This window comes from Gossypium hirsutum, chromosome A07, assembly GCF_007990345.1.
Source record: "Gossypium hirsutum isolate 1008001.06 chromosome A07, Gossypium_hirsutum_v2.1, whole genome shotgun sequence".
Classification (NCBI taxonomy): Eukaryota; Viridiplantae; Streptophyta; class Magnoliopsida; order Malvales; family Malvaceae; genus Gossypium; species Gossypium hirsutum.
The window spans coordinates 89,652,299-89,663,279 of NC_053430.1; positions in this window are offsets into that span (position 1 = coordinate 89,652,299).

Here is a 10,981-nt window from a genome sequence, read left to right on the forward strand (position 1 = left end):
AAAAGCACATCACATGAAAAAAAAACTCAAACTAGGGTAATCGATGATGAAACTAGGCTTTTTTAATTAGATGATGAACATTTTTTTTAGATAGCTGACATGATGAAAGGTTTTTCTAGAAATATTGAAGGATGGAAACATCTTTAGTGAAAGGATTCAATGTAAATAAAAATGAAGATTTAGAGATGATGAAAGGTTTCTTCGGCAATCAATGGAAAATTTTCACTAACCTATGGAAAATATTTTAATGGATTTTGATTTTAATGAATTTAATAAATGAAGTTAATAAATTTAACAAATAATTTTAATAATTTTTTTCATTAAAAGGTTCAGTCATATGCTTAGGAGGACGGCACGTGGTGGTGCGTGAAAGGCCAACACTACCATGTTACCAAAAAAGTAACAGCGTTAAGCTTGGGTACCAATATAGTGGATGGAACAAAAGTTCAGGTACCAATCTAGGACAAAAAAACCCATAAGTACCAATTTGGGAGAAATGGACAATTTCGGGTACCAAGTTTATATTTAACCTAAAAATCTTTAAGTACCAAAGTGATAATTGAGTAGGATCTAATATTTTTTAAAATAAAAGCTAATTTTTTAGTTTAAATTTATTTTCAAAATTTAGTATCGGAGATGAATAACCAATTTTTCATATACATTTATTTCGAGGGGGTAATTTTACAAAAAAATGTTAGTTGTATATTTGAATCTCGCCAGGAAATAGGAATGATGTTTAATAAGAATGTAAAAGTCAATTATATGAAACAAAAGATTAGTGCAAAAATTGCGTGACATTGTGGGAGGAGGATGTCAAGATTATTCTACAAATTTCCTGACTCATCAAGTCCATGCAAATATACCAAAATGGAACTTATAGATAATGAAGATATAGAGATAATGATTGCACTTTATTGCTCGACTGGAAATGTGAACGTTGAACCAGTTGAGTTGTTTGTTGAGTTAGCAGATGTGGAGCCCATTCAAAATGTTACTCCATTAAGTCAACAATATGGAGTTCAAGACCCATTTATAGAGGTTTCGAGAGCGTCTGCCGATAGGCGATCGCCTGTGCATAGGTTTGACTTTGATATGAATGTTGGAGGGCCAGAATAGTGCAATTATGGAACAATATCGACATGGACAGAAAATCCACACCATGCTCCAACTGCGTATAACATCCCTAATCCGGGCCATTTACAGATACATTCGGTGGTGATTGAGACTGATGCAGATGGTGAATGACACAATAATGATGGTCGTTCTAATCATGAGGGTGAAGATTTTAGTGACCCTGATCTGGATGAGGTCCTAGATGATATCGATGAAGAAGGCACAGAAGATGGTGAAAATGTATACGCCCCTTCAGTCGGGAATCCGACTCGTGTCTTTGCCATATGCAATGACCCTAAGGCCCTTATGTTGAGTGTAGATCTCAATGCGGCATATGCACCCGAGTTCCTTAAGTACCCAAATATAATACCTTCTCAGCGATTGGCGGAAAATCTAGACTCGCAAGTGTTGTTCATAGGCCAACAATTCACAACCAAGAAGGATTGTGTATTTGCCATCAAGCGGTATAACATAAAAGTGTCAGTGGAATACAAAGTCGTTGTATCTAAAACATTATATGTTGGGAAGTGTTGGAGGTCGACAAAAGAGTGCAACTAACAGGTACGAGCTGTATTTATCTAGATGTCGTAACTATAGGAGATTCAAAAATTTGTTGGGCCTCATACATACGTTGTTGCACGTATGATGCAAGACCATCACAAACTTGATGCAAAAACTATCTGTAACTACTTCATGGCACTAGAGAAAAGGATGTTCACCATTCCTATATCAATCTTGCCTGCCGACACGTAAGCACGACTCTGGTATCGAGTGTCATATCGAAAAGCATGATAGGTTAAACAGATGTCCATGGAGTAGTTGTACAAAGATTGGGATGCGTCGTACAAATAACTCCACGGGTGGTTAGTCACGATGCAAGATTACATGCCCAGGACTGTCATTGACTTGCAACCAGTACCTTATTACGGCCCGAAAAACCAATTACAACTAGGGAGAAGAATTTTCTACCAGTTGTTTTGGGCATTCTATCCATGTGTTTAGGTCTTTCTCCACTATAAACTGCTTGTACAGGTTGATGAAACTTGGCTATACGGGAAACATATGCAGATCCTCCTTATTGCAGTTGCACAATACGACAACAAGAACATGCTACCGATATCATTTTCCATTGTGGAGTTAAAGAACATGGAATTGTGGCAATTTTTCCTAAAGAACTTATGGAGGTGTTGTTAGACAGGACAATATTTGCATCATTTTTGATAGATCGAAAGGGCTAGTTGTTGCAATTAGGTGTTTCTATGTTCTGTAGAAATCTGTCTACTGCATCTGCCACATTACAGTAAAGTTTCATAGGGACTTTAGGAATGCCGATTGGCGCAAACAAGTCGTGAACATTGGTAATTCTCAGTTTTATATTTTTTAAATTTTTTGAATACATTTACAAACTAAAATGAAACATAACATGTCTTATCAGAATACATACGCAGGGTATAGGCTAGAACAATATTATTTCAGGCAAAGCTAGTGAGGCTTTAGGCTGATATGAACAGTGAAACGAATTGTAATTTATAGGAGTGGTTCAGTAGCATGGAGCCGTGGCAATAGGCTCAAAGTTTCTACAACGGATCTTGATATGGTCATATGACCACCAACCTGGTAGAGGTCGTTAACTCCATCTTAAAGTATGCATGACATCTTCTAATTTTATCTGTTTTCTCAGCTATATTCTACAAGCTAGCAACCATGATGCCAAGAATGGAGCTGAAACATGTAAAGCAGATGGAAATGTGAAACATGTACATCGAGGAGGTTAGAAAAATGATGGTTTCCAATGCTTAGGGAGTGAGGTCAATGAATGTAAAACTATATTCCCAACACTTGGAAACTTTCTGGGTGTTAGAGTCCATTAATGTCCAGTGGGTATCCCAGCTAAGTCTTACAAGGATGATCTCTAAAACAAGCGGTGCAATTATGGAAGGCTTCAGACCCTTCGATACTCTTGTGCACACGTTGTTGTAGCAAATGCATACGCCTCAATATATGTTGAAAAATATATCGATAAGGTGTACACTCTAGAACACAAATTGCATATTTAGAGAAACGAGTTCCCCTCCCTATAGGATGTCTCGACATGGGAAATGTCTCTGCCTACATTCAAGTTGCTCCTAGACCTAGGGCTACATAGGAAGCCTAAAGATCTCCCCCATGTCACCAGGATTCGTAGTGACATAGACTTTGGGGAGACGGTCAAACCAAAACGTTATGGTCTATGCAAAGTAGTTGGCCACAGTAGAAACAACTACACACATCGAAACTATCATCCTGAACAATTGTCACGATTGGGTGGAATATAAATTTATGTATCCCATGTTTAAATGTATCTTAAATGTTTTTATCAATTGAATCGACTTTTCCCACTTCTAAATGTTTTTTTAGCGACTAGTGCTACCTTTTTAAATAAAACATTATAGTATAAATTTGATGTTAATAAATGACCAAATCCATTCAAATTTTTTATTACATGATGCAAAAAATATGGAAATTAAAAAAAAATTGTACCTAGTTGGGGGGGTTGAACTATTTTAAATGGTATTAATGGCATTCACATTATGTTTACATTTATCAAAATTTTGTATATTGTAAGCTATTTAAATATTACATTTAAAAACTTAAAAAGATTCTTATACTATACATTATAAAAATTTAATAATTTTAATTACATTATTTTAATTTAAACAATTTAATTACAATATTTTTTTCATAATTACAAATAATTACGTATACATGTATCTAAATTGATGGATTGATGGAGTTGCCATTGGGGTGAACCAATGAAGTGCCCTTTGTTGGCGTCGAGGTTGTTTATGATGGTCAATGTGTTGGATCTGGTGCCTCAAGTGTAGTATTTTAGTCTATGTATACTTGTAATTTTTTCTAATATATTGGTTAATAAAGTTATTCATGAATTACATTAATACCCTTTGTATATTGTCTTCACATGGTTTTTGCATGTAAAAGCAAAATAAAAGCAAATATTGGCTCACCGGTTGTCTAATGTTTAAACTAATATTATTGATGCTCCAATGCCCAATTATTTGCTTCTTTTCACCTCTTATTAATTCTGTGGACATTGTTGAAGTTTTCTTGAACATCTAGAATATTTTGTTTGCACCCGAATTGTCACAGAACTCGATCCCTGTTGTATCACTTAAAGGTTGAAAAATTCAACACGGGTGCATTAATGCACAACACGAATGAATGAAGGTGAGCCAACGAAGGAATGACAACTGCAACGTCCAACACATTATATGGCATCCACACGAACTGCACAATTAATAACATTGTTATAGTGACATGAGTCAAATAACATAAATAAAGTAATTACATGACATGAATATAATTTTATTTTGAAAAAAAACTACCTCTTCCGCAACGTATGCCTCAATCATCTGTTGATAAACCATGAGGGTTTCGGATGCCTCAACCATCTATTGATAAACCATAGGGGTTTTGGACTTTCCGATACAGGGACAAGTAAACCAGATGAAAAGAAAGCAAATTTGTTAGAACACATTTTTATTAAAAAAATTTCTTGATCAAAGTTTTAAATTTTTTTTACCTATTTACAAGTGGGAACACATGTGGTTGGTGACTCACTAATGCTAGAAAAGGCATCTTGTACACTGCCCAAGACTAGCTACAACAGTATCAAGCACCCATCTATATTACTATTTGTCATTTGAAAACATATTCTATGAATGTCCCTCTATATGCATAATATTGCCCTCAGTTTACCACCATGATGCATCTCTAGCTTGGTCCCTCCCAACGCACTAGTTCAATCCTCAAACCTACATACCAAAAGACACACATAAGTTCAAAGGAACTTAGTGGGTCTCACTCATTATTACCTTTTTACGAGATCGTAGAATCATTTGACTCAAGGGTTTAGGTTCTTTCTTAGACCTTGGTGAATACTTTTCTGATTCTTGTTTGGCAGATAGCTATGTGCCAACCTTTACACTTAACTACCTTTTACACATTTTTCCCAATTGGCAGATCATATACTTCACCCCATAATTCAAATCCCATTACACATTTTATTTGCAGAAGGTAGTTGAATACACTCCTCAAAATGATACTCAATGGATGTTATTCTTGACGGATTCTCCCACATCCTCTTATACCTTCACGTCTTCTTGGCGTATTGACATATGATGCCATGGCCATCTGTAACGCCCCGTACCCGAGATCGTCGCCGGAGTCGAGCACGAGGTGTTAACGGACTTAATTCATTAATTAAACAGCTCAAACAATTTATTTTAGAATTTCCAGACAAGCTGGCTAACTGCGTCACAGTCGCTAAAAAAATCATATCTCGAGTTACAAAACTTGAAATCCAATTTTGTGAACTTTTCCTGAAACTAGACTCAGATATCTACTTACTAATTTTTTTTATAGAAGTTTTGGTCGGGCCAATTAGTACAGTTTATTAGTTAAAGTCTCCCCTATTTCAGGGTTCGGCTACTCTAACCCCTGTGCACTAAGAATCAAATTTCTTCCTGTACAGAGATCCAATGACTATTAATTTTGCTTTTATTAAAAATAGACTCAATAAGGAATTCATACATATAAAATGTGAGTCCTAATTATTTTTACACAATTTATGGTGAATTTATAAAGTCAGAACAGGGGATCTAGAAATCACTCTGACCCTATTTCACCAAAACGTAAATATCTCATAAAATACAACTTTTTTACCTATTTTGTTTCTTCCACATGAAAATAGATTCATTAAGATTAAATTACATATTTTATTCATCATCTAATTCTATTTCTACTATTTTTAGTGATTTTTCAAATTCACGTCACTACTGCTATATGACATTGTTTTATAGCCAATTTCACCATTTTATGGTTTTCCATGGAGTAGGTAATACATTAAGCATACATAATATAAATTTTGATTAGCCATTCTAATAGCTAATCATCAACAAGCATTTCCACATCACTTATTCACCATATCATAAGATTATATACATAAAAGGATTATAATGCTATACATGCCATATTCCCAAAATATGCAAGCCACTATACCGAGATGGTCTGTTAATAGTGTGAGCGGGCCTCCGACCGTTTTGATCTCCAAGCCAGCTTGTCAAAACTACAAGGAATGGAAGGGAGGGAGTAAGCATAAATGCTTAGTAAGTTCACATGTAAATAGCAAGTAACATAACCATGCAATAATACGAAGTCCACATTTACATAATATCACCAAAGCATTCATATCATATTTCTCATTCATGATCTTACCATATTATTGTTATATTGAAATCTCAACCCGAGGGTTAAGTACATACCTGTACAAAGTATTCATTCCACAACACTTACCAACTAGTCACTTTCATCTCGAGAATTCTTCCATTTCACTAGAACTTTACCCATTGGACACAATCGGAATATAATTCGGATACACGAATTTCATGCACGTAAGTGCCATACCCACAGCTAGACAAACTCAATAGCCTGCGGAAATTATGTAGCTAAGCTACCATGTAACCCGCCCATAATTGAACTCGGACTCAACTCAACGAGCTCGAGCGTTCGCATCCATAAGTGAACTCGAACTCAACTCAACGAGCTCGGATGCCTAGTTACATCTCACGAACTCGGACTCAACTCAACGAGTTCAGAACTCAAATATCCTAGTGACATGTCACTTGTATCCTAATCTATTCCTAAGGTTCAAACGGGCTTTTTCCTCGATTACACATCTTTTCCCTCTTCCACGGAATGTCGAAACCGATACTCGGTAGCAATTCATATTTAACAAGTAGCACACATAATTTGCATATTACTCTATAATAACCACAAAGCATAATATTTCATGATATTAATCATCATATCATATAAATAATATTAAATTACTTAAAATGACAGTTATGTTACTACATTTACACATGAACTTACCTCGTATGCGAAAATGGTCATTTTTACCATTTTGTCCACAACTTGGTATTTTGCCGATTTTAGCCCGAATTTCGATTTTCCTTGCTTTATCATTTCAAATATAGCCTAATTAGGACTCATATTATTCAAATCAACCCAAAATCATATTTTGGAAAAATTACAATTTTGCCCCTAAACTTTCACATATTTACACTTTTGCCCTAAATCTCGTAAATTAAACTTCACCCTATTTTCTTATGTTTTTGTGACATGCTGATCATTTTTCCCTTCTATAGCAATATCCAATTCTCACTCTAACATGTATTTATGAACATTAGGTATTTTTACCGATTATGTCATTTTAGTCTTTTTTACGTAAAATCACTTAGCAAAAGTTGTTTAACACAATCTCAAGCTTCATATTCTACCATAAAACATCAAAATTCATGCATATCATTCATGGGTAAATTTTTAAATATAAACCCTAGCTCAAAATATTGGTAGAAATAGGTAAACCGAGCTACGAGGATTTCAAAAATGTAAAGAACATTAAAAACAAGCATAGAAATCACTTACAATCAAGGCTTAAAAGTGTTGAACCCCTAGCTATGGTGGAGAGAAAAATTCAGCAGCAAATTATGGAGAAGATGATCATTTTTTGTTATTTTTCCCATTTTATTTCATTTAATATCCAAATGACCAAAATGCCCTTCCTTACTAAACTTTCAAAAATTCCATCCATGTCCAATTTTTGTCCATAAACTTAGAAATTGGTCAAATTTCTATTTAAGACCTCCTAATTAATATTTCAAAGCAATTTCATACTAGAAACTTCTAGAATGCAAGTTTTGCAACTTATTCAATTTAGTCCCAAATTTCAAATTAAGCACTTTATGCATAGAATTTCTTCACGAAAGTTTCACACAATCATGCAATCATATCATAGACCTCAAAATAATTATAAAATAATTATTTTTATCTCATATTTGTGGTCTCGAAACCACTATTCTGATTAGGTCGTAATTCGGGATATCACACCATCTACTTTCCACAGATTTATTCAGTGATCTCAGTCCGATTAGCACCATAGCTCTCTTACCGAAGGTTACACAAAAAATCCCATTTCACAGTGATCTGCCTATCTAGTTAGCATATCTACCCTACCAGAGGCTACACAACATAACTCTTCTTCACATTTATTCATATCACAGACTCGTCTATACTAGACTCGTACCACATCAAAGATATTTTTACTTAGACTTTGACCGTACACACACAGGTAACACTGATTATACTTTCTAACAAAAAAAGACACTTATCATGCTACCTTGTCTTCAAACAACTTTCAATACTCATCTTTTACTTCTATACAGATATTTTCCTCAAAGAGATATACCTATCTACAAAGGCATCAACCATTTATTTGAATTAAAATGATATACAGAAGTCATTTCTAGAGACTCACCAGAGACTCACCTTTACCTCGGCCTAGAGCTTCTACTTCAACGATCCAACAACAGCAATTGCTTAAACGATCATAAAATTTCTATTAGAATCCCCATTACAAACACTTTAATAATGTTTTAACCATAAACAACTCCCATGCAAGGCCTTCCTGTAACATTCTTCCCTTCTACAGTCGTAACGTGTTAAGTTATAAGACTTACCAGAAGGCTAAACCATCTAATCATTAAATGAGATTCTAGTTTGATCTTAACAAAGAAGAAGAATAAGATAATGTTGAGGTTAGAAAGAAGAACCTCAACATCAAGCAGATAGATAAACAATCTGAAATGTCCCCTTCCCATACATATACTCTTAGTCCCCCTGATTTCCCTGCCAAATCCAGGGTAGGTATAAGCAAATCCGACGAAGGTTTTCCTTACTATTGACCAGTCATAGGGAGGGTCAAATCAATCTAATTGAATCCTGTTGAGAAATGGTCAACTATGCTACTTGTGATGGTTTGTTTAGTTGACCTATTTTAGTGTACAAGCAATCTTTGACACATCTTACTACTCTACTCTTATTCTGATCTCTGCTTCTGTTACTGCAGAATCCTAGCAACTTCCAACCAAACCCGATACAAAATCCAATTGGATCGTACTCATAAAAATTGAGCGTACCATACCTTGGTAGTAACTCACATTCAGTTGACAGGCTCTTATTGTTCAAACAAAAATCTGAGGCGTGCCCCATTGTAAGCGCGGACTATCTTGGGCGTAATCTTTCTTCACTTGAAAACATCCTACGATCAATTTCTTAGATACCGCCAACGAGCGGATGCTTAAATGCTAGTATGCTTCAATACTCTAACTCGCCATCAAGCCAATAGGGTGCCGGATTATGTTACCATAGCGTGCCCAACATTCTACATACTTACCATACCCATCTTCTCGAATCCGCCGATTTTCAGGGTGTGACATACATCATGTGGACTTTATTATTATTTGCATCCGGCATAAGTACCCCCTCTCAGTTGTAGTATATATGCTTGAGCAGCGCACATCTTCTCCCACTCAGAGGCACTATTTGATAAGGTTTTGAAATTTTCCTTTAACCAAGAAAATTTCAATTTGGTAAACCTAGTTTCACCATCACTAGGTGAGTTACGAAGCAACTGATAGCAGAGCCCCGCAGTTTTGAACTTTTTATTTGAACTCGTGATTGCATCACTATCAACTAGGAGCCCGAGTTGCAATGCGGCATCTTCTAGAGTGATAGTGCACTCCCCACATGGCAAATGAAATGTATGGGTTTCTGGGTGCCACCGCTCAACCATGGCGGTTATTAAGTCGACCTCAACTCAAACATCCAAATCAATGCTGCTATTCGAAATCCGATGGCATCCAAGTATGAAAAAATACGTTCGTCCGACCGGTACCTCGAACCATGGACCCACACCCTCAACATGCGATACACACCCTATCCATATTAAATTACTGCATTAGTTAAATATAACAATTAAATAAAAAATTATGTGCAACTTTGTAAATATACCCGTGAATAAAAGGTAACAATTTTTTTACTAGCACAATAATCATCATTGTTGTGTGATCAGTTGCTCTAATCAAAGAACTCATTTTGATATCTGCACAAACAATAAAAATTTTAATCACGGCTAAACAAAAAATACAATTAAAATAATTTATTGTAACCTTAATTTTTTAAATTTTTATATTATTTTCGTAATTATTTAATTTTTATATTATCTTTATTATCTTAACCATTAAATCTAAAAAAATTATTACAAACTAAAAATAATATATTAAAACTATCTTAATCTATCCCTACACCTTAAACACAAATATAATATTTACAAATAAAAATATAATCTTAAATATTAAATCAAAAAATTAAATCTAAATATTAACAATAATTTAAAATATAAACATTAATATATTATGCAAATTATTATAATAAACAATAAAAATATACCTTAAAACTATCAAATTTTCTCCCTAAAACAACAACAAAAATCAATATTCCTTTAAAACACCAATACTAACAAAAAAACAAGATTTTTTTTTCTTTTCAACTTCAGCTGAGTAAGAGGGGAGGGAACCATGGGTTTTATAAGGGAGAAAATAACAAAATCAAAAAAATAATAATAAAGGGGGAGCCCATGACCAATCAGTCACGTCAGTGGTAGGGTGTTAGCCCGGTGCCGCTTGGCAGCCGAGTGGAAATTTTTTTCAACTTTTTCTTTTTCTTTCTCAATTTTTTTTGGCACCAAATTTTTTTTAAATCACTAATGTCACCTCATAGTATGGTAACACCACAAAAAAATTTCCACTAGTATACTCATATTTTCATGGGTATTTTAGAAAAGTATAAACTAGTGCCACTTGACATAGTGGCAACACCAAAAAAGAATTTTTTTAAAACAGTGATGATTAGCTAATGATTGGTTAAAAAAGAGTAGTGTCATTTATGTGTCAGGCGGTACCGGCAGGCA